This window comes from Salvelinus fontinalis, chromosome 5 (assembly GCF_029448725.1).
Source record: "Salvelinus fontinalis isolate EN_2023a chromosome 5, ASM2944872v1, whole genome shotgun sequence".
NCBI classification, from domain to species: domain Eukaryota; kingdom Metazoa; phylum Chordata; class Actinopteri; order Salmoniformes; family Salmonidae; genus Salvelinus; species Salvelinus fontinalis.
In genome coordinates this window covers 20172854-20197042 of record NC_074669.1, presented here as the reverse complement: position 1 = coordinate 20197042, position 24189 = coordinate 20172854, and the positions used below count along the sequence as shown (strand labels likewise).

Sequence of the window (24189 nt, the reverse complement as noted above, 5' to 3'; positions counted from 1 at the left end):
GTAAAGAACCATTAAAAAATATTAATCCTCTTTAATGAAATGTCAACTAAGCTGTGGTGACAAATCATCTTTTGAAAAACGATTTATGACACCGAAAACATTTGCACGATTGACACAACGTTTTTTAAAACATTTTTATCCCCTTTTCTCCCCAATTTTCGTGGTATCCAATCGCTAGTAATTACTATCTTGTCTCATCGCTACAACTCCCGTACGGGCTCGGGAGAGACGAAGGTCGAAAGCCACGCATCCTCCGAAGCACAACCCAACCAAGCCGCACTGCTTCTTAACACAGCGCGCCTCCAACCCGGAAGCCAGCCGCACCAATGTGTCGGAGGAAACACCGTGCACCTGGCCCCCTTGGTTAGCGAGCACTGCGCCCGGCCAGCCACAGGAGTCGCTGGAGCGCGATGAGACAAGGATATCCCTACCGGTCAAACCCTCCCTAACCCGGACGACGCTAGCCCAATTGTACGTCGCCCCACGGACCTCCCGGTCGCGGCCGGCTGCGACAGAGCCTGGGCGCAAACCCAGAGACTCTGGTGGCGCAGCTAGCACTGCGATGCAGTGCCCTAGACCACTGCTCCACCCGGGAGGCCATAACACAACGTTTTGACTCCGGCGAAATTAGGACAAGAGATGTATTTTTTTGCAAGTGTTTTGGTCTCATCTTTGATGATTCTAATGTTTATTAAACTTATATAATGTATAAATCACAGCTCACTGCTTTTGATGTAGCAGATATAGTTATGATGATGGGGAGAGCTGTGTCTCTTCTGGCATAGCTACTTGGCTTTGTCTCAGTAGGCTAAAGATAAACCACATGTGGTTTGATATGGGCTTGTGTGTGTACCCACAGAGCTCAGGTGGTGGATATCTCGACATTGTGTGAGAGGAGAATGCTGCCATGACAACGCTGATACAGTGAATCATTGTGACTGTGTCCTCAGATCCTCCTCACTAGCCCTCCCCTGGGACATGATGGACACCAGAAAGGCACCTGGAGGGGTTGGCATGGCTGGGACTCTGTTGCTTCTCTGGGCAGGACTAGGTCTGTTTGGGGCTTGGGGAGAAGGAGCCTCCCAGGATGGGTCCACACATGGGATGTCCCCTCTCCAAACAGGACCAGAGGAGTATGGGAGATTCAGGGGAGACCTAACACCAGCCGTGGCCAAAGGTGAGTATGGCACCCCAGGATAAAATTGATCTGGTCATGGCAGCAATATATGGTATGTTTGCATGTTTGGTGTATTTACAGTAATTGATATTGAAGGTATTGAGATTTTTTTTTAAACTGTTTCTAATCCCAGAATTGTGATCATCTGTAACAAATATGAACGTATTTCGCAGAAATCTGTTGTTTTGTGTGATGTATTCCTACTTCGTTACTCTAACCATGCCAACTTCACCAGAGACATACATCTCAATATCTCTATCTAAATGGCTCTGGCTTTCGCCACACAGTGTTGTCATAGAACCCTTTAAAATAGGTGGAGAGTTGGTCCATGTCAAACATGGGTGTTGCTTTCATGCTTGGGGAGATTCCACTCAGACATTCCATACTGGCAGCAGGTGACACTCCAGTCTTTGATCTCACAGAGAGGCAGCCAAGTTCTCTCTTCTCTAAGTAGACACAGCAACCTGTTCCAATTATCAACGGATGGTACCTCACCTTGCTCTCATGTTGGCTGGCCAAACAGATGTGGGAGAAGATGATCACATCCAGTTCATTTTTAAACTCACTGATGAATTCTCATTCTACATCAAAGTCCTGCCATTCTACATCAAAGTTTGTTTCAATTCCATTGATTAAGGTGATGAAATATACACTACTGGCTGCTGAATTCCTAACATTCATTTCAATCAAAGTTGAGCAATGCCAAAGCTATCGTATTACACACTTCAGTCTCACAATCCTCTAACACATTATTGATCCATGTTTTGTTCCCTTTTCTAGAAGTGTATCTGTTGGACCTCTTGGACATGCTTTCCCCAGACCACTACAATGTCTCTACAGCAGGGGCTGATTGGCCTACGAGACCGCACAGTATTCCACCTTGTTCCTCCCCACACACACAGCCTTTGGCCTTCGGTAAGTCATACGGATAGACAGCGTGTGGAAATGATAACCAGCAAGCTGATGTAAAGAGAAAATCAAATAATTTTGAGTTTGAAAGGCATTGTCGAAATGCCTTATTTTATTGGGTAGATGGGGAGGTTCTTTCAAGGTTGACATTGTGCTTTGGTGCGAAACTTGAACTTGAATGTTGACATGTCGGGCACTAAAGCTGAATGAATATGCCAGCGTTGTGGTAATATTTGCATTGGCTTCTGAAACTGGTCTTCAATGTGTTTAAATGACCAGTTACCCTGTCATTTCACTCCACTTTGAATGCAAAATAGCCTTATTTGGCCTAATTTGCATCAGTCACGATTGCATACACAAGACTGTCAAAACTGTTTGTGGTTGAAGATGCAGTGTGAGCCTGACGTGTGAGATGTGTGTGTCAGGTTTTCAGATGAGGCTGGGGGGGTCTGGGTGGAGGAAAGGAGTCTGCTGGCGGTGCTGTCAGAGGAAGCGGAGGAGTTGCTACAGCTGAGACTGGGATCTGGGCTACTAACCTTCATCAGTACCTGGAGCCGACGCTACTCAGTACCAACAGATACAGGTGCACATATATACACACACACACAGTCACGTCCTCATCCTCACCGCCAGGAGCTATGGCTGATGATGTTGAAATAAATGTCATTAGAATGGTTGACGTGGGCCTCCTGGGTGGCGGAGTGGTCTAGGGCACTGCATCGCAGTGCTAGCTGCACCACCAGAGTCTCTGGGTTCGCGCCCAGGCTCTGTCGCAGCCGGCCGCGACCGGGAGGTCCGTGGGGCGACGCACAATTGGGCTAGCGTCTTCCGGGTTAGGGAGGATATGGCCGGTAGGGATATCCTCGTCTCATCGCGCTCCAGCGACTCCTGTGGCGGGCCGGGCGCAGTGCGTGCTAACCAAGGGGGCCAGGTGCACGGTGATCCTCCGACACATTGGTGCGGCTGGCGTCCGGGTTGGAGGCTCGCTGTGTTAAGAAGCAGTGCGGCTTGGTTGGGTTGTGCTTCGGAGGACGCGTGGCTTTCGACCTTCGTCTCTCCCGAGCCCGTACGGGAGTTGTAGCGATGAGACAAGATAGTAATTACTAGCGATTGGATACCACGAAAATTGGGGAGAAAAGGGGAAAAAAAATCTAATTAAACATTTAAGATTAAAAAAAAGAATGGTTGACGTGACAAATGTGTCTCCTATTACAAGGTTATGAAAATCCATAGAGCGTATCATTAATTTTGTCCTTAAGAAAAAGCTCAATGACTATTTCCACACATAGACACTGTGGTTCATAGGCACAATGTCCTCTACAGCGGAGTGGCTCTATACCAGTTGCCTACTGATCCACCACATCTCTCTCTGTGTGTCCTCTTCCTCTGGGCAGGTTTCAAGCAGAGGGATGGAGAGTGGCAATGGCTGGCCCTGTCTGTCTCTCTGTTCAGACTGGAGGTGTATGCTGACTGCTGCCTGCCAGACTGTAGACCCTGGAGGTCTCCACCCAGGGTCTCATTCTGCTGGGTGGGGCCATCCAGCCCTACCACAAATCCTTTCCCATGAGCCCACTGCTTTTCTGACCCCTGTGCTACATTCCTCACATCGGCCCCAGTCTTCCTCCCACCCCGGGGAAAAGAGGGATGCACCAGGGAGGAAGGTCAAGTTTCATGTTTGTATTAGTTGTAGGTACACTGTCCAATGAAACGCTTACTTGCAGGTTCCTTCTCAGCAATGCAACAACAATAAGAAATAAGAAAAGATAAGAAACAAACATAAAGTAAATGTCTCAGTAGAACAGAATAAACATATGAGCATAAGTATAACACAGGAAGGCACTATTTATAGTCCAATATTTACACTTGTTTTGGGGGGAAAGTGCTTAAATTGTGCAGTATGTACTGTAGGTTGGCTCAATGTGAAGTTCAATGGCACAAATATAAGTTTGGCTTGATTGGACTAATCAGAGAAAATGACTTGGTGATGTCTTCTGGTGCAGGAATATATTATCTTACAAATGAATTAACTTGTTTTATTTGAACTGTTATTGCTCTTGGTAATTGAACGGTTTTAGGATGCATTCAAAGCGTTATTGGATTTTTTTTCAATGTGAATCAAATGAACATCTCTTAACATTTGAAGCTATTAAGATCTTCGTTTTTTTAAACATGAATCACAATCTGTCTGCCTGATAGACAGAGCTCTAATTGTGCAGACCTAACCTAAGAGTGAATATTAAAATCAATGGAGAACCATCATCATATTGTATGTGGTGGTGCTGTATGGCTTGTCTTAACCAGCCAAGGTGTGTGGACACAGGCAGGCTGAGTCCAGCCATCTCAGTGGCCATCCTTCATCCTGGCCCACGTCAGTGACAAGGCTTCTATGGATGACACTGCTTCCTCAGTGATGCCCTGCCTGTATAAAACCTCACGTCTCCCCTCACTCTGTCCTCCCCTGCACATGAACAAAGCAGGACTAACACATACCACACACGCCAACAACTAGCACTCCCGTCTGAAAAGAAGGGACCTATGCATGTGGAATATACGGATGTTTACTCGTAAGAAGCTACCTTCTGGATATTGACCTCACCGTCTTGGGCTGCAACTGTGGCCATGCCGTGGCTCTGCTGTTCCTCAGCTATGTAAGTCCATCTCCTGTACTATCAGCTCTATGGGGTACAGTCTGGTGTAAGGGATTTATTCTTCTGTGCTCGATTTTACAATGACAGTACCTCACAAGTTAAAGTAAGTGATGAGAGCTATTAGAATTACAATGCAAAACTTTAGAAGGATGATTGGATAAGATTGTTGTGTTTTGATTTGTTTTGTTGTGTTAGGAGGATTGTTCCTGGTCACATGTAACATAGGATGAAGGCCCAAGATTGTGATTGTTGCCAATTAAGATTGTGATTGTTGCCAATACTAATGACTTCCTAATGCTTTGATCCTTGGCCTTGGCATTCAAGTGATAATACATTAGGCAACCTAATGTATTAGATAGTTGATACTTCAGCTGTTTTGGAGGGGTTTTGAATGTATTCCCCCCACTACTTAAATGCTATATGATTTAGAGTTCCAATCACTGCTATGTTAAGAGAGTGGTTCATCTCCTCCACAGGCCTCTCCTCCACATCAATGGAACCTGTTTTGTTTTCAGACGTTCCCATTGGAAACCCTGTTTACCTAAATCAATGCCCTGGTCTAATTATAGACGGTTTATGGTTTGGGAGGGATGACATTGTAACAATTCCAGTGGTGGAAACAAGAGTCAGGTGCAGAGAGCAGGAATCTCTTTCAAAAAAGTGGAATTTTATTTCCTTAACGTAATCACCTACAAACCGGTGACGCCACACTAAACACTGGGCGCGTAAAGAGAAATGTCCAAAGTCAATTGAAAAACAAAATACACAAAATACACACCACAAACACGAAACAGAAAAACAAGCCCGCACAAAAGGGAGCGTGCAAACTGGGTTTAAATAACCCCTAATCTAAACACACAACAGGTGAAACAACTCGGCGGGACTCGTAACAGTACCCCCCTCCCGACGCGCGGCTCCCGCAGCGCGCCGACTCCGGCCTCGAGGACGACCCGGAGGGCGAGGAGCAGGGCGCTCCGGATGGAGGCGGTGAAAGTCCCTCAATAGGGACGGATCCAAGATGTCCCCCACCGGTACCCAGCATCTCTCCTCCGGGCCGTACCCCTCCCAGTCCACGAGGTACTGCAGGCCCCTCACCCGGCGTCTTGAGTCCAGAATGGCTCTGATCCTATACGCCGGGGACCCCTCGATGTCGAGAGGGGGAGGAGGGACCTCCGGTACCTCACCTTCCTGCAGGGGACCAGCTACCACCGGCCTGAGGAGAGACACATGAAACGAGGGGTTAATACGATAGTAAGAGGGAAGTTGTAACCTATAACACACCTCGTTTATCCTCCTCAGGACTTTAAATGGCCCCACACACTGCGGCCCCAGCTTCCGGCAGGGCAGGCGGAGGGGCAGGTTTCGGGCCGAGAGCCAGACCCTGTCCCCTGGTGCAAACACAGGGGCCTCACTGCGGTGGCGGTCAGCGCTCCTCTTCTGCCGTTCACTGGCCTGCTTGAGAGAGTCCTGGACCGCTCGCCAGGTCTCTCTAGAGCGCTGTACCCATTCCTCCACCGCAGGAGCCTCAGTCTGGCTCTGGTGCCACGGAGCCAGGACCGGCTGGTACCCCAGTACACACTCGAAAGGCGACATGTTCGTAGATGAGTGGCGGAGTGAGTTCTGGGCCAACTCCGCCCACGGGACGTACCTCGCCCATTCTCCTGGCCGGTCCTGGCAATACGACCTCAGAAACCTACCCACCTCCTGGTTCACTCTCTCCACCTGCCCATTACTTTCGGGGTGATACCCAGAGGTGAGGCTGACCGAGACTCCCAGACGCTCCATAAACGCCCTCCATACCCGGGACGTGAACTGGGGACCTCGATCAGATACGATATCCTCCGGCACCCCATAATGCCGGAAGACGTGGGTAAATAGAGCCTCCGCAGTCTGTAGGGCCGTAGGGAGACCAGGCAATGGGAGGAGACGACAGGACTTAGAGAACCGATCCACAACGACCAAAATGGTAGTGTTCCCCTGAGACGGAGGAAGATCCGTCAAAAAATCTACTGATAGATGAGACCATGGCCGTTGTGGAACCGGTGCGGGCTTCTGTAACAATTCCAGTGGTGGAAACAAGAGTCAGGTGCAGAGAGCAGGAATCTCTTTCAAAAAAGTGGAATTTTATTTCCTTAACGTAATCACCTACAAACCGGTGACGCCACACTAAACACTGGGCGCGTAAAGAGAAATGTCCAAAGTCAATTGAATAACAAAATACACACCACAAACACGAAACAGAAAAACAAGCCCGCACAAAAGGGAGCGGGCAAACTGGGTTTAAATAACCCCTAATCTAAACACACAACAGGTGAAACAAATTAGACAAACTAAAAGGAAAACAGAAAAGGGGATCGGTGGCAGCTAGTAGACCGGAGACGACGACCGCCGAGCGCCGCCCGAACGGGAAGAGGCACCATCCTCGGCGGGACTCGTAACAGACATAGTTCTGTTAACTCACCTTTTTAAAGATGTGGTCCCTAATTTGACTATGTTTCATCAGAGGCTGACATACATGAGAAAGGCCTGCACTCTCAGAAAAAAGGGTACAGTTAGGGTGCAGTATTGTTCCCTGTGGTACACAAAGCACAATATACACATAATGTACCTTCAGAGGTACACATGATCTCACATCCCTGCAAACAGTAATAAGTCATTAGGACGTTAGGATTTTCTGGGGGACCTTTGTCTAGTTCCCTGTAAGTTAACAACTATACAAAGGTCCCCCAAAGAACGATCCCTTGGGACCATCAGGTGATATTCTTAGAACGTTCTCAGCACGTCAGTGGGATAACAAAAACCTTTAAGTGACCTAATGGGAATATCGTTGAATGTCCTCAGGACTGTTCAATGGGAATAATATTGTGGCGACCTTAACACAAAACTGAGCTGCTTTGTTAGGAGGTATGGATCTCTTGGCGTAATGGTTAAGGTGCTGGGCCATGGTTTGAGTACCGGTTGGAGCTACCCCTCAAATTCGCCTCTTAAAAGGAACAAACGGCTGTGTTACTGTGGTGGTACTCTAAAAAGGCAAATGTGTACCTTTTCTGAAGGTAAGTTTTTGTACCTGTGGACAGATTTATGGTACAATCTGCAAGGGTACAGCTATGTACCTATAACTAATGGTACAATGGACGTACCTTTCAGGGTACCACTACAGTGATCCCATTAATAAAGTAAAATGTTGTTGCTTTTTTTCTGAGCGTGTGGGATGGAGCCTGTCTGAGCAAGACAAACATGTGACTGGTGAAAGCGGCCACAGTCACATGGCGAGGCTCCACTTTACAGCTGTCTGACAGTCGGCCTCTTACACAGGATCACTGGGCCCAGTCATTGAGGTCAATGCTACTTGACCCTAGGTGGACCCATAAAATAACACTGTCATTGAATCATATTATCAAACAAAGACCGCCAGTCTGTCAACACTGTCTGAGACCTGTCCTGTTCCTGGTTAGGTCATTGACCAAAAGGTTCTCACAGCTTCATTTGAATACATGCCACGTTGTGGAGTACACAGTGATTGATGAGGGAGAAAGGTTGTCTGTTATCTGCTCTGATCAAAGGGACAGATAACAGTACTTTATTCATTAGAACACATAATTGAATAAGGTTGAATTAATGTATTGATCATATCAAATGTTTTAGGTGGTTATTACATGTAAAGTCCCATGTTCCATGAGCTAAAATAAAAATCCCAGAAATGTCCCATATGCACAAAAAGCTTAATTATCTCAAATGTTGTGCACATATTTGTATACATCCCTGTTAGTGAGCATTTCTCCTTTGCCAAGATAATCCATCCACCTGACAGGTGTGGCATATCAAAAAGCTGTTCATTACACAGGTGCACCTTGTGCTGGGGACAATAAAAGGACACTAGAAAATGTGCAGTTTTGTCACACAACACAATGCCACAGATGTCTCAAGTTTTGAGGGAGTGTGCAATTGGCATGCTGACTGCAGGAATGTCCACCAGAGCTGTTGCCAGAGAACCTAATGTTAATGTCTCTTCCATAAGCCGCCTCCAACGTTGTTTTAGAGAATGTGGCAATATGTCCAACCGGCCTCATAACCACAGACCACGTGTAACCACGCAGGCCCAGGACCTCCACATCCAGCTTCTTCACCTGTGGGATCGTCTGAGACTAGCCACCCGGACAGCTGATGAAACTGTGGGTTTGCACAACCAAAGAATTACTGCACAAACTGTCAGAAACTGTCTCAGGGAAGCTCATCTGTGTGCTCCTTGTCCTCACCAGGGGCTTGACCTGGCTGCAGTTTGGCGTCGTAACCGACTTCAGTGGGAAAATGCTCCCCTTTGATGGCCACTGGCACACATGAGGATGAATCGGGGTTTCAACTGTACCGGGCAGATGGCAGACAGCGTTTATGGCGTTGTGTCGGCGAGCTGATGTTAACGTTGTGAACTGAGTGCCCCATGGTGGAGGTGGGGTTATGGTATGTGCAGGCATAAGCTTCGGACAACAAACAAAATTGCATTTTATCGATAGCAATTTGAATGCACAGAGTGACTGTGACGAGATCCTGAGGCCCATTGTCATGCCATTCATCCGCCGCCATCACCTAACATTTCAGAATGATAATGCACAGCCCCATATCACAAGGATCTGCACACGATTCCTGGAAGCTGAAAATGTCACAGTTCTTCCATGGCCTTCATACTTACCAGACATGCCATCCATTGAGCATGTTTAGGATGCTCTCTATCGATGTGTATGACTTCGTATTCCAGCGTGTTCTAGTTCCCGCCAATATCCAGCAACTTCGCACAGCCATTGAAGAGGAGTGGGACAACATTCCACAGGCCACAACAATCAACAGCCTGATTAACTATATGTGAAGGAGATGCGCCACGCTGCATGAGGCAAATGGTGGTCACACCAGATACTGACACGCCCCTATTTTTTTATTAAGGTATCTGTGACCAACAGATGCATATGTGTATTCCCAGTCATGTGAAATTCCTAGATTAGGGCCTAATGAATTTATTTAAATTGGCTGATTTCCTTATATGAACTGTAATTCAGTAAAACATTTTGGCATGTTGCATTTATAATTTTGCTCAGTGTAATTATGTTTAATGATGCAAACATTATCATTCCCAATTATCTTGGATCAGGAATGGAGCTGCTGGGATTGCTGTTCTTGCCTGTTATTTTAGTACTTTGAGTAATATTAGTCATACCAGTTGATTTCCCTTATTGAGCAGATATATTTTGAAATTTACTTTTTATTGAGTAGCAAAACATCTGCAATAGCCTCATGGGCCATAGATGTTGTCCCAAACTTCTCATGCACACCCTCTGTATAAATGATTTCCCATCTGAGTTGTTTATGGCCAAGCATTCCCATCCTAATCATTGTTTGTGTCAAAAGGGACACCAATAGATCTCTACATTGGGATCAATAGACAACATGAATACATAGTTTGAAAAAAGGGCATTCAACAATTGTTTTGCATAAACATGAATGGCAGCTTTCATATGATATGGAAAAAGTGTAACACAGACAAATCTGAGATATAAAGTATTGCTGTAATGCTGATGATTTGAAAGAGGCATGGCATGTTTTCTTGATTGGTTGATCCTTGTCCAGGGCAACATACAGCAGATGACCTTCATAATGGGGGATCCTACAGCAGCCAGACTGCACTGTCAAGACTACATATCCAGCTGCATCCCTCACTCAGACAAACAGGTATGGTACACATAGGTCTATAGCAGGTGTAGGACTTAAATTAACACCCAATAAAACTATATGTGACTGATAAGAGGAATTCGTTTTTTGTGTGATACTAATGGTTGGAATTTTAACTGCACCACAATTCCCTGTCTGTCTTTTCAGTGGCTTCATCAGGTCATGAAAAGAGTGCATGAGAGTGCAAGGTTTATGAGAGAATAAAACCTGATTTGTTTTGGACCCAAACTGTTCCTCCACAGCTTGTATGATCTCACTGACATTTCTTATTTAAGGTCGGACTTCTTTTAATTCCCCTTCAAATTGACATGTACTCCAAGCACACTTTTCTTTATAGGCACATAAAAAGAAGAATCTAATTAGGATTGTTAAGACACGTGTCAAACTCATTCCACGGAGGGCCGAGTGTCTGCGGGTTTTCGCTCCTCCTTTGTACTTGATTGATGAATTAAGGTTGCTGATTAGTAAGGAACTCCCCTCACCTGGTTGTCCAGTTCTTCATTGAAAGGAAAAAACAAAACCCAGCAGACACTAGGCCCTCCATGGAATGAGTTTGACACCCCTGTTTTAAAAATAAAATGATAATTACCATCTTACATTGGTTTTTATTTCAATTTCTTTTCCAGGAGAAAGTGGTTGCAGCTGCTGAGAAGGTGATTGATCGAGTTGAGACCAGGGCATCATTCAGAGAAGGGGATTCCTCAGGGTGGGAGTCTCATGGACCCAGGCTGAGAGATCAGACTACAGAGCAGGACACAGCCAAGAGCAGCACTAACCTATCACTACAGTCATTGCCACCAGTAAGAAGTCATTCAGAGCCAGGGACACAGACAAAGACAGGGATAACACCTGAAACAGACAAGTTAAAGGTCCTTCATAAGATAGGAGGGCTGAATGAAACCTCCACACTGCAGAATGATAAAATAGCAAAGATCACTAGAAATAGTACTATGGGAAAAGATGTAGGGTTTGATAGTGGCATAGTATCAGATTCCCCACTCTCCACTCCTGATAGGCCATCTGAGAGTGACAGATCCAGTGAACTGACTCCTTCCTCTGAACCCTATTTCTCTGGGAAAATAAAGGGGCCACAGGGTCCAGGAAGCATCCCAAACAAAACAGTATCTTCACAAACCTCTGGACCTGTTCATCAGACACACCAAACCAATACAGCCTGTAACGGCTATCGTCATATTCTTCCTCCTCCTCAGACGAGGAGAGGCGAGACGGATTGGACCAATACGCAGAGTGGTTAGTGTTCATAATGATTTATTAAAACGAAACTGAATACTGAATTACAAAACAAATAAACGAAGTGCATAAACCGATACAGTACCGTGTGGTGCAACAAACACAGACACGGAAACAAACACCCACAAAACACACGTGAAACCCGAGGCTGCCTAAGTATGATTCTCAATCAGGGACAACGATTGACAGCTGTCAGCTGCCGAACACAAACATCCCAACATAGAAAATCAAACATAGACAAACCCACCCAACTCACGCCCTGACCAACTAAATAAATACAAGAAAAAGGAAAACAGGTCAGGAACGTGACACAGCCAGAGATGTCTCTGGGACAAAAGGTGTAGTAGTACCATTTCAGACAGTGGAGACAGCCATTCTCAGTCCCACTGCATGGTCAGAAAACGCCACTGCACCAGTCCTGCTGACCCAGGAGTCAGACAGTGATGGAGAATTAAAAGGATCAGGGACAAAAGCATCAGTGAGGTTAGATGATTTACAGATTCCACTTGAACCCAAACAGGCCTTTTAGAATTGAATAGAATAGAGGAGGAGTATATACTGAGGCAGGCTATGACTCCTCTGCCTCCAGAGAATAGTACTATGACATGGAGAAAGACTGTCCTAGAGGCTCCTCTGCTGACAGTGTGGCTACAGGAGCAGAGGTGCCCTTGGAGAAACCTCCACACCGATATCACTTCCACATCAACAGGTGGCAAAGATTCAAACAAGAAACAAAAGGGCAGAAAGAATGTGACAAAGACGTGGACAGATGCTGGACATGGACAGATGCTGGACAAGTCATGGAGAAGGGGGATAGAGTTTTACCTGAGGTAGCGACATTACCACTGGAGCCGTTCAAAAATAATGGGGGGGGGGTAAAAACTGATGTCCCCGGAGCTCAGAGGATCAGAGCGGGAACTGCCGCCTACCCCTCTACCTCCTGCCAGTGTGCCAGGTAAAGTACACAACATGTGCCCTTTGACACTGTACCCTCACTGCATGCAGAGGGAGTGCAGCATGTGGCTCTCTGTGGCCCGAGTTCTTTTTCAGAGACATCACTGAGCAGAGAGGTCAAAGGGTCAACGCCATGGCAGCAGGGGCGTGGCCTCAACCTCTGACACAGGGTCTGTCTCTGAAAGCTCAGAGGATGCTGTATGCGTCCAGGGTAAACATCCTGTCCGTTCCTGTCATTTCAGCTAATCCCCAACCAAGACACACACTCAGAGAGCAAGGGACAGCCTATAGACCAGGGCTTCGAGGGCAACAGGTAAAAATGCTTCTCATACTCACAGAGATGTACAGCATACTAAAGCAGAGCGCCTTGAACATTTTTGCTAACTAAAGCAAAGATTTGTGATCGTTTTATAGCTTGTTTTAAGGGGTATTGGTACACATTTGAGCATTCTTTTGGAGCACATTTCAGCATATTTTCCTGTATTCCTCCCCAAATATGTTTGAATGAGCAGAGAAACATTTAACATGCACACATATTCTTGAATGGACAAACACCATTAATTGCATATTCAAGCAATGAGACTATGGTGTTATGAAGGGATATGCATTTTCAGTGGTCTAGTCTACAGTAAGGCTTCATAGGATGTTTAGCCACTACTGCAAGCCAAGTGTCTGAAGACCTTCATGTGAAATTGAGTTTGTGAGGAGCTTACTGAATTAAGCCAAGGGTAATGGAGGAATGGGGGTCATTTACATCCACTAACAAGCCCTTATATATGGGGTTTGGCCCATTTGTGTGGCATATATAGAGAAATTACCCATAATGAAAGAGGGGGGATGCTGTTGATCATTCAATGTGGCCTGTGGGAGTCCTTTGCCCAAAAAATGAAAGCAAGACAAGTGTCTCCTCTACTGGCAGGTTTGTGGAATTACATCATCTTAGCACTTCAACACCAGTACATTTAGCAGTGGACATGCCTTCCTTACCAAATAAGGCTTTAAAAGTAATGGAATTACATGGTAATTGAGCAACAAAAGCAGAACTGCAGGTGGTTTTCTTATAAACCTTAATATTTTTAAATGAAAATATTTATACCTCAGATATCAAGTCTTGAATGCAAGCACTAATGATAATTGATTGTTTCATTTGTTTTCCCAGGGACTTCAGGGTCCGCCTGGTTTGACAGGGCCCGCCGGACCAAAAGGAGATAAAGTATGTATTCACTTATTTACAGAAAATTTTCTGATATCAATCTAATGTATTTATAGTGACAGATACAAATCATGTTATTGCCCAGTAGCATTGGATGCTCAGTTCTCTTTCTATATTCTGCTCTGCAGATTTCTATTGACATGCAAGTGTGGCTATACAACCTGGTCAAGAACTACAGGAAACGTATGATCTCTGTAATTGCAAACAAAGGTTTCTGTACCAAATGTTAAGTTCTGCTTTTCTGATGTATCAAATACTTATGTCATGCAATAAAATGCAAATTAATTACTTAAAAATCATACAATGTGATTTTCTGGATTTTTGTTTACAGACCTCTACAAATTACAGACCTCTACATGCTTTGTAAGTGGGAAAACCTGCAAAATCAGCAGTGTATCAAATACTTGTTCTCCCCACTGTATATATATATATTTATAAATATTTATATATTAACTTAATACATTAAGTAATGACTCTAAGAATCCTTACCTTCTACATTCAAAGATAACCAAACTAGCCTCCCGGGTGGCGCAGCGGTCTAGGGCACTACATCGCAGTGCTAGCTGCGCCACCAGAGTCTCTGGGTTCGCGCCCAGGCTCTGTCGCAGCCGGCCGCGACCGGGAGGTCCGTGGGGCGACGCACAATTGGGCTAGCGTCGTCCGGGTTAGGGCGGGTTTGGCCGGTAGGGATATCCTTGTCTCATCGCGCTCCAGCGACTCCTGTGGTGGGCCGGGCGCAGTGCGCACTAACCATGGGGCCAGGTGCACGGTGTTTCCTCCGACACATTGGTGCGTCTGGGTTGGAGGCGCGCTGTGTTAAAGAAGCAGTGCGGCTTGGTTGGGTTGTGCTTCGGAGGACACATGGCTCGTCTCTCCCGAGCCCGTACGGGAGTTGTAGCGATGAGACAAGATAGTAATTACTAGCGATTGGATACCACGAAAATTGGGGAGAAAAGGGGATAAAATGTCAAAAAATAAAATAAAAAGATAACCAACCTACAGCACAAGACTAAACTTCACTTCCGTCATCCTTGCGGTATTGAGAGATAAACATGGTAATGCTTTCACTGATTACACATAGGAAGACAGTTCCTTTGTTATCCAACTGATCTTGTGTCCTTTCTGTCATCCTGTGAACCCCGTTCATTGCTGCTCGCAGATATATTTTAGTTGTTGTTCTTTCAGAAAATGTGATTATATTTCAGCATAAAACCGTTGATTATATATCCAGACCTTTGATTTCTTTATAATTCTTGAAAATGTTGTGTTTACTGTCCCCTTACAGAAAAATAAATTCTGCAGAAAGCTTGTTGCAACATGGCCGGTAGATGATCTCTTCTCATCTAATGTATTCCATCATAAGGGAAAGGGGATACCTAGTCAGTTGCACAACTGAATGCATTCAACCGAAATGTGTCTTCTGTATTTAACCCAACCCCTCTGAATCAGAGAGGTGCGGGGTGCTGCCTTCATTGACATCCACTTCATCAGCACCCGAGGAGCAGTTGTTGGTTAACTGCCTTGCTCAAAGGCAGAACAGCAGATTTTTACACCTTGCCAGCTCGGGGATTCGAACCAGCAACTTTTCAGTTACTGGCCCAACGCTTCTAACCGCTAGGCTACCTGCCACCCCATACAGTATTTGATTTATTTACAGTCTATGTACTGTATGTCAGTTAGAGATTTGTTTCTTTCTCCTCAGAGACTGATGCTGGACCTCTAGTAAGTAAACATACACTATTACTGTAACAATATCATCATCGCTGATAGACTGATAAACTATTGATTGATCACACTGATGCTTGTCCACTGACAGTCAGAGATTGTTTTTATTCCAGGGACCACCAGGAATTACTGGAAAACATGGAAGAAAATGAGATGGAGGGAAAATTGTAGGTTTTATCTGAATTTGATCAGAATCTACACCAAGGCATAACTTGTTTGCTTGTGGGTTGAAACTCGTCCATATGTGGACACGAGTGGAAACTGAATGATATGCTTACAGTGCCTTCGGAAAGTACTCAGACCCCTTTACTTTTTCCACATTTTGTTAGGTCACAGCCTTATTCTAAAATAGATTTTTCTTTCATCTTCAGCAATCTACACACAATATACCATAATGACAAAGCGAAAAAACTATTTTGTAGAAATTTTTGCTAAATGTATTAAAAATATAATATAAAAACCCTTTGCTATGAGTCTCAAAATTGAGCTCAGGTGCATCCTGTTTCCATTGACCATCTTTGATGTTTCTACAACTTGATTGGAGTCCACCTGTGGTCAATTTAATTGATTGGACATGAATTGGAAAGGCACACACCTGTCTATGTATGGTCCCACAGTTGACAGTGCATGTCAGAGCAAAAATCTAATCAAATCAAAGTGTATTTGTCACGTGCACCGAAAACAGGTGTAGACACTGTAGTTGCAGTGAAATGCTTACTTACAGGCCCTAATCAACAGTGTGATTTTTCAGTAAAAAATAGGTATTAGGTGAACAATAGATAAGTAAAGAAATAAAAACAACAGTAAAAAGATAGTGAAAATAACAGTAGCGAGGCAATAACAGTAGCGAGGTTATATACAGGAACTGGTTAGTCGGGCTAATTGAGGCAATATGTACATGTAGGTATAGTCAAAGTGACTATGTATAGATGATAAACAGAGAGTAGCAGCAACGTAAAAGAGGGGTTGGGGGGACACAATGCAAAATGTCCGGGTAGCCATTGGATTACCTGTTCAGGAGTCATGGTTTGGGGTAAAAGCTGTTGAGAAGCCTTTTGGTCCTAGACTTGGTGCTCCGGTACCGCTTGCCATTCGGTAGCAGAGAGAACAGTCTATGACTTGGTCAGGGTGGTGACCAAGAACCCGATGGTCACTCTGACAGAGCTCTAGATTTCCTTTGTGGAGATGTCAGAACCTTCCAGAAGGACAACCATCTCTGTAGCACTCCACCAATTAGGCCTTTATGGCCAGACAGAAGACACTCCTCAGTAAAAGGCACATGACCGCCCACTTGGAATTTGCTGAAAGGCGCCTAAAGCACTCTCAGACCTTGAGAAACAAGATTCTCTGGTCTAATGAAACCAAGATTGAACTCTTTGGCCTGAATGCCAAGCGTCACGTCTGGAGGAAACCTTGCACCATCCCTACGGTGAAGCATGGAGGTGGCAGCATCATGCTGTAGGGATGTTTTTCAGCGGCAGGGACTGGGAGACTAGTCAGGATCGAGGAAAAGAGAGATCCTTGAGGAACAGAGAGGAACAGAGAAATCCTTGATGAAAAACTGCTCCAGAGTGCTCAGGACCTCAGACTGGGTTGAAGGTTCACCTTCCAACAGGACAACAACCCTAAACACACAGCCAAGACAACACAGGAGTGGCTTTGGGACAAGTCTCTGTATATCTTTGAGTGGCCCAGCCAGAGCCTGGACTTGAACCCAATCGAACATCTCTGGAGAGATCTGAAAATATCTGTGCAGCAACGCTTCCCATCCAACCTGACAGAGCTTGAGAGGATCTGCAGAGAAGAATGGGAGAAACTTCCCAAATACAGGTGTGCCAAGCTTGTAGCGTCATACCCAAGAAGACTCAATGCTGTAATCTTTGCCAATGGTGCTTCAACAAAGTACTGAGTAAAGGGTCTGAATACTTACTTAAATGTTTTTTAATTTTTTTATTGGCAAACATTTCTAAAAACCTATTCATGCTTTGTCATTATGGGGTATTGTGCGTAGATTGATGAAAAACACGATTTAATCAATTTTAAAATAAGGCTGTAATGTAACAAAATGTGGAAAAAGTCAACGGGTCTGAATACTTTCCGAGGGCACTGTATGTGATCACACAAATAAATTACAGATTCATTGCAGTTGACAAGTATCTGTTAAGCCTGCCCATATGCTGAATGTCGCCATTAACAACAATTACTTCAACTCTAAAAGCAACAGAGGGAGGTGAAGCTAACACACCTGCTGTTTCTATTCTCCCTCCTCCACTATCACAGAATGTCAACTTCCCTAAAATAGGATTACAGGATGCTGTTAGATGACACAGGTAACTGCTTCCACTCAGGCCACTCTCATTAGCTTCCATTAGAGATCTGAGCCCAAAGGCTACATGCTGCTTTTACTTCCAGCACTTCTGTTTGTGAAGCAGCAGCATTGTCATGGATATGAGCATTACTAGTGATTGATATAAGTATTAACAGCACCTTTAGAGCTGAAGCTCTTTAATCATCTGAAATGCACCACCACTAAGTGTTGCTCTTTTTGCCCTGCCACACTGCTACTGCTGTGATAGCCAGTCCTGCCAGGCTGTCCCAGACAGACGGTGTAAATGGTGGCGCCACACAGAGCGGCAGACTGGGCAAGCTGTCCACATCTGAGTGCCGGTGAACCCAACTGACACACTAAAAGAACCATTTCCACCACAGTGTTACTTCAGCTATGGCGCAGAAAACTGTTGTTCTGATTTTACACAACACCATTTTGGGGGTTTTGATCATTATCTGCTAGTCTTGTGTAGCCAGATGAGACTGTACCCTTGCATTCGCTCTGCATCCTGGCTAGAAGAACCTAGAAGCCTGGCAGGCGAGGCTACTTGTCTGCTAACCAATGAGGGGAAGCTTTACATTTCCAGCATTGTGGTCAATTGCCACACACTGAAGTCTATACTGACCAGTCATGGAATGAACTACTTACGATACAATTTAATTTCAAATTTGGGTGGGTCACTTTCATTTTTTAACTGGCCCTCATAGCAAAGGGTCTGAATACTTATGTAAATAAAGTACTTGTTTTTTTATTTTTAAAACATAAGCAAAAAATTCTGAAAACCTATTTTCGCTTTGTCATTATGGGGTATTGTGTGTAGATTGATGAGACATTAAAAATATATATTTTTTAGAATAAGGCTGTAACATAAAATCTGGAAAAGGGGAAGGGGTCTGACTACTTTCCGAATGCACTGTACTTAAATCCGTATTCAACACTTGCTGATGATTACATGTCTTAGGGAATGGTGGGGAAAACTGGAGCAACAGGGATTCAAGGTCCAGTTGGGAAGAGTGTGAGTATTGTTCTGTTCTTTGCTACACGCTAATATTCAGCAGTTTGTAAAATTATCAAATGGAACATATTGACTAAGCATGGTGTAATTATTTTTCAACAGGGGGATTCTGGAAGTAGAGGAATCACTGGCAAACCAGGAAAACCAGGAGTCAAGGTAAGTCCCTGTTAGCCCATACAGAATACTCTGTTTCAACACTCTTTACTTTGCAAATAATTGAAGTCTCTGAAATCATTGTCATCTGTTTTAATAGCTTTTCGCTTAGCTATGTCTGACTAGGGGATGTTACAAAGCAGTTGTATTTGTCAGCGTTTTTGTGGATTATGTTTGTCAGTTTGTTTAGCATCCTGTACATAGGGTGCCAAAGGCAAAGAGGGTCTTAATGGGCTTCCAGGGAATCCTGGAGTTAAGGGAAACCGAGGTCAGGAGGGTCTAAGGGGGAAACAAGGAAGCACAGTAAGTATAACATTTGTTCTATTCTCAGATCTTTGTGAAGTGTGTCTGACTGAATCTACAGGGAGACTCATGGACATCTTCTCCGGTTGTGTTTCAGGGCCTACAGGGATTGACAGGGATATAGAGGAGCTCCTGTAAGACAATGCCACATTTTAGTCATTGTAACAATATATATAACATTAATCCAGAATATATACTACACCGTTTAAAGTCACCAAACAATCTAGTTTTAGCACTAGACAGAGCATTTAGTGTTATGTACTTGAATTTGTGTTAGATGTTCTTAATGGTCTGTACTGATCCTATTTCTACAGGGCATAGCAGGCAATATAGGACCATCGGGTGAGGTGGGCCTCAAGGGCCCCCAGGACCAGTTGGGCCCCGTGGAGTTATAGGTTACCCAGTAAGTTACCTTTCCTATTTTATTGATTGCTGTATTGTCAACAATTGTGGGACGATTTACATGTTCTTTCTATTTTGATGTCTTCACACTGTGAATGTCCTTAAACTGTTGTTAAGAACCCTCCAGACAAGCTTCAATGCCATACAACTCTCCATCAGTGGCCTCCAACTGCTCTTAAATACAAGTACAACTAAATGCATGCTATTCAACCGATCGCTGCCTGCACCTGCCCGCCCGTCCAGCATCACTACTCTGGACGGTTCTGACTTAGAATATGTGGACAACTACAAATACCTAGGTGTCTGGTTAGACTGTGAACTCTCCTTCCAGACTCACATCAAACATCTCCAATCCAAAGTTAAATCTAGAATTGGCTTCCTGTTTTGCAACAAAGCATCCTTCACTCATGCTGCCAAACATACCCTCGTAAAACTAACCATCCTACCGATCCTCGACTTCGGCAATGTCATTTACAAAATAGCCTCCAATACCCTACTCAATAAATTGGATGCAGTCTATCACAGTGCCATCCGTTTTATCACCAAAGCCCCATATACTACCCACCACTGCGACCTGTACTCTCTCGTTGGCTGGCCCTCGCTTCATACTCGTCGCCAAACCCACTGGCTCCAGGTCATCTACAAGACCCTGCTAGGTAAAGTCCCCCCTTTCTCAGCTCGCTGGTCACCATAGCAGCACCCACCTGTAGCACGCGCTCCAGCAGGTATATCTCTCTGGTCACCCCCAAACCAATTCCTCCTTTGGCCGCCTCTCCTTCCAGTTCTCTGCTGCCAATGACTGGAACGAACTACAAAAATCTCTGAAACAGGAAACACTTATCTCCCTCACTAACTTTTACGCACCAGCTGTCAGAGCAGCTCACAGATTACTGCACCTGTACATAGCCCATCTATAATTTAGGCCAAACAACTACCTCTTCCCCTACTGTATTTATTTATTTATTTATTTTGCTCCTTTGCACCCCATTATTTCTATTTCTACTTTGCACATTCTTCCACTGCAAATCTACCATTCCAGTGTTTTAATTGCTATATTGTATTTACTTCGCCACCATGTCCTTTTTTGCCTTTACCTCCCTTATCTCACCTCATTTGCTCACATTGTATATAGACTTATTTTTCTACTGTATTATTGACTGTATGTTTGTTTTACTCCATGTGTAACTCTGTGTTGTTGTATGTGTCGAACTGCTTTGTTTTATCTGGCCAGGTCGCAATTGTAAATGAGAACTTGTTCTCAACTTTCCTACCTGGTTAAATAAAGGTGAAATAAATAAATAAATAAAAGACGGATCACCCGGAGGCATTGAGCCAGTGACAGACAAAGGGGATAAGGTAGAACTATACTACTGTGTATTATGTCATTATCCATGTCAATGGAGAATCAGCTGTATCCAATGTCTACTTATAATCCTCTGTGTTTGTGCAGGGGTCCAGAGGAGCTATCTGACAGAAGGGAGTTGCTGGTGTCGATGGTGAGGAGGTAGATTGATTATACTGTCTTGATTATTTAGTAATTCTATTAATTCTAAATCTGTATGTACTTGGTATTCCAAAATCCAGGGATAACATTTTTGACTAAAGAGTCTGATGTAAGTCCATTGATTCTCAATGAGTAAATAAAATAATTACATAAGGGACAAGTGTTGCTGTTCTTTAGGGCCCAACTGGATTATGAGGGCCAGTGGGCTCACCAGGACTAAAGGGACTACTGTCGAGTATCACAGGATTTATTAATAATGGCTGACAATAACTGATATTCATCTGACAAAACGATAAATATGTGGTTTTAACATGTTAGGGTGAAAAGGGGAAGATGGGAGCTCGTGGGGAAAGAGGTGAAAAAGGAATCCAGGGAAATGGAGGCAACCAAGGTCAACAAGGACCAAAGGGCCCACTGGGGAAAGAAGTAGGTGGTGAGTTTATTCTAGAATTATACAACGGGTGGGTCTAATCCTGAATGCTCATTGGTTAAAAGCGCATTCCAGCCAGTGCCCATTCCACAAGTTATCACCGGATAAATCTATGATGTTAAAATGCCGATTTACTCTGTTCAATCTGACTGCGCAATCCACTGTCTCATCAGCCCAGCCAGGCAAGTTATGAACTTGATCTCCACTATAAAAAGCATCTAGATATTATCTCACATTTCCTTTAGACTAACATTTAGTTTTCAACAGCGGAGATTTGTATAAACCTTGTCTCTCCGACATTTGCAACATTGTTTCAATATTCAAATTCAATCTCCAGCTGTCCCATAGTAATGAACGTGTCGGGAGGAGACAGACAGTCGAAATCATGAATCAGCTGGCATAATTTTTATGAATATTTTATGGATAAACAAAGTGCAGCTAGTTTGCAGTCTTTCCAACTTCCTCTTAACAGAGTCCTGACAAGAGAGCACAGTTTCTATGCCAGGTGAAATCGCACCTAATTAGCTCATTGTTATGGATGTATCCAAATAAATGTCACTAGAAAACAGCTTATGCAAATGCAGCTACTGTTGTTATTCTGTCTGCACTGTTTGACGTGACTGTAAGTTAGCCGTAGTTGGCTAGCTAGCAAGCAAGGGATAAGAACCTTGCCAGCCAGTATGGCAATAGAACATTTCAAACGAACTAGGTTGCGTCCATAGATACAGAACAAAAAGACTGCACAACTCTGGCAACCGAACCAATTTAACAAACGACCTTGGGCAGCAACCCTAGATTCGTGTCGGGACTATATCCTGTGGAAGGATTAAATAGTATGAATAAATTAATCAAAAGAACATTTTTAATGAAAAAATGTCAATCATTATTTGAATATGTTGGTAACTCATTGTATAAAAGTGATAATGCCTTCGAAGCCATCTCAGGTCTAACAACACCCATGTCAATATATACTCCAAACACCAGCTTCTCGGGCATTATCACTTAAATGTGATTGTGATGATGGCACAGAATCAGTGTTCCTGTTAGTTTACACTGTATCTATGAAAAAGAGCTAATGCTGGTGTCCTCTGATTCACATGGATACTCAGGGGACAGAGGGAGTGAAGGAGTTCCAGGACTAAAGGTGATTCACAAACCAGCAAACAAAGGATGGCTTTTCAACACCACTTAAACACTGAATTTAATTGAAATTATATTCTTGCCTGATTCCTAATTCAGTGTCTGACTGGTGTTCTCTCTGATACTATAGGCCTACAGGCTTAGTGGGACCAAAAGGATCAACAGTAAGGACTGATTTCAAAACACAGTATTTACAGTTAATTTAACCCGAGAATACATAAAGGACACTTAGTGTATTGTCATTGCAGGGTTTACCAGGAAAAAGAGGAGTTGATGGAAAAAGTGGACTTTGTGGACCAAAGGTGTAATGCACCATTCAAACTGTTTCATTTACATGTTAGTCATTTAGCAGATGCTTTTATCCAGATACCTTAAGAATGTTGAGTAATTCACATTGTCTACCCAGCTTATATGGATTTGAGTTTTCATGTTTAAATTTTAATGCAATTTGTGTTTGATTCCAGGGAGATTATGGGGAGAGGGGAAAGACTGGGACAGGTGGTCTCAAAGGAGATGTGGTATGTTTTACTCTGCAACTTTTTATGATTATTATTTTCTTTAAGGTTTTCTCATAGATTTATCCTTCTCCTTCCTCTATGTTTTTCTCAGGGATTACAAGGTCCAAGAAGGAAGAAAGGAGTCTGGAACAAGAGGAAAAATGGTGGGATATTTAATTTTGATTTAAAATACACAGTATTATATAGTAGCTGTTGTTTCATTAAAGTTTGAATACATGTGTGGATGTTTGTACACAGGGGACATTGGGAAATAGGGGGTTAACTGGGTCTCCAGGAGGTAAAGGCAGACCTGGGCCTGCTGGTCCCCCTGGAGAGAAAGGTGGTAAAGGAATAGAAGTGCCAAAGGTGAGAGGTCATAGCATTACAGTATACAATGCCTCTTGAAATCTCACAATCTTCACATGAAGTGGTTGTGTTTGACCTGATTTTCTCATTTAACTTCAGTAAAGGGATTGCATGGTAGCCCAGTAAAGAAAGGAAGCAGGGGAGTTAGAGGCAAACCGGTGAGTTTAATCAGTTCTTTCTTTCAATGCTTACTGTACACTCTACCAAACCCTTTTCCCCCACCACGTATTGAAGCAAATAGTTAATGGTTAAATTTGAACTTTTAATATGTGCCACATTTTCCTCCTCTTGCTTATAGGGAGAAGGCCCATTGGGACCGGATGGACCAGTTGGAAGACCTGGAAAGCCAGCAAGTATCCCTATAGGCCACATTGACTATGACACCCAATTACAGCTGCATGATCCTATCACAGAGATTGCAATAAACCATGATGTGATGATGATCCTATTGATGA

At 44.0% G+C, this 24189-nt stretch overlaps 1 long non-coding RNA gene across 12 annotated transcripts; it reads left to right on the top strand.

Annotated features, from left to right (window-relative positions):
- Positions 1-11099: 11099 nt before the first annotated feature.
- On the top strand, positions 11100-24088 carry LOC129855283 (uncharacterized). 12 transcript variants are annotated; one of them, XR_008759469.1, is made up of 23 exons: positions 11100-12658; positions 12900-12970; positions 13817-13870; positions 13999-14053; positions 14202-14233; positions 15156-15194; positions 15573-15592; positions 15709-15762; positions 17876-17925; positions 18886-18939; positions 19042-19395; positions 19493-19529; positions 19710-21153; positions 21248-21293; positions 21620-21727; positions 22841-22875; positions 23002-23035; positions 23120-23173; positions 23336-23389; positions 23481-23532; positions 23627-23734; positions 23834-23892; positions 24033-24088. It is a non-coding gene; the product is annotated as an uncharacterized LOC129855283 (long non-coding RNA). The 12 variants fall into 12 exon arrangements; XR_008759464.1 differs by having other exon boundaries at positions 13999-14080; XR_008759474.1 differs by lacking the exon at positions 15709-15762 and having other exon boundaries at positions 13999-14080.
- The last annotated feature ends 101 nt before the right edge of the window (positions 24089-24189 follow it).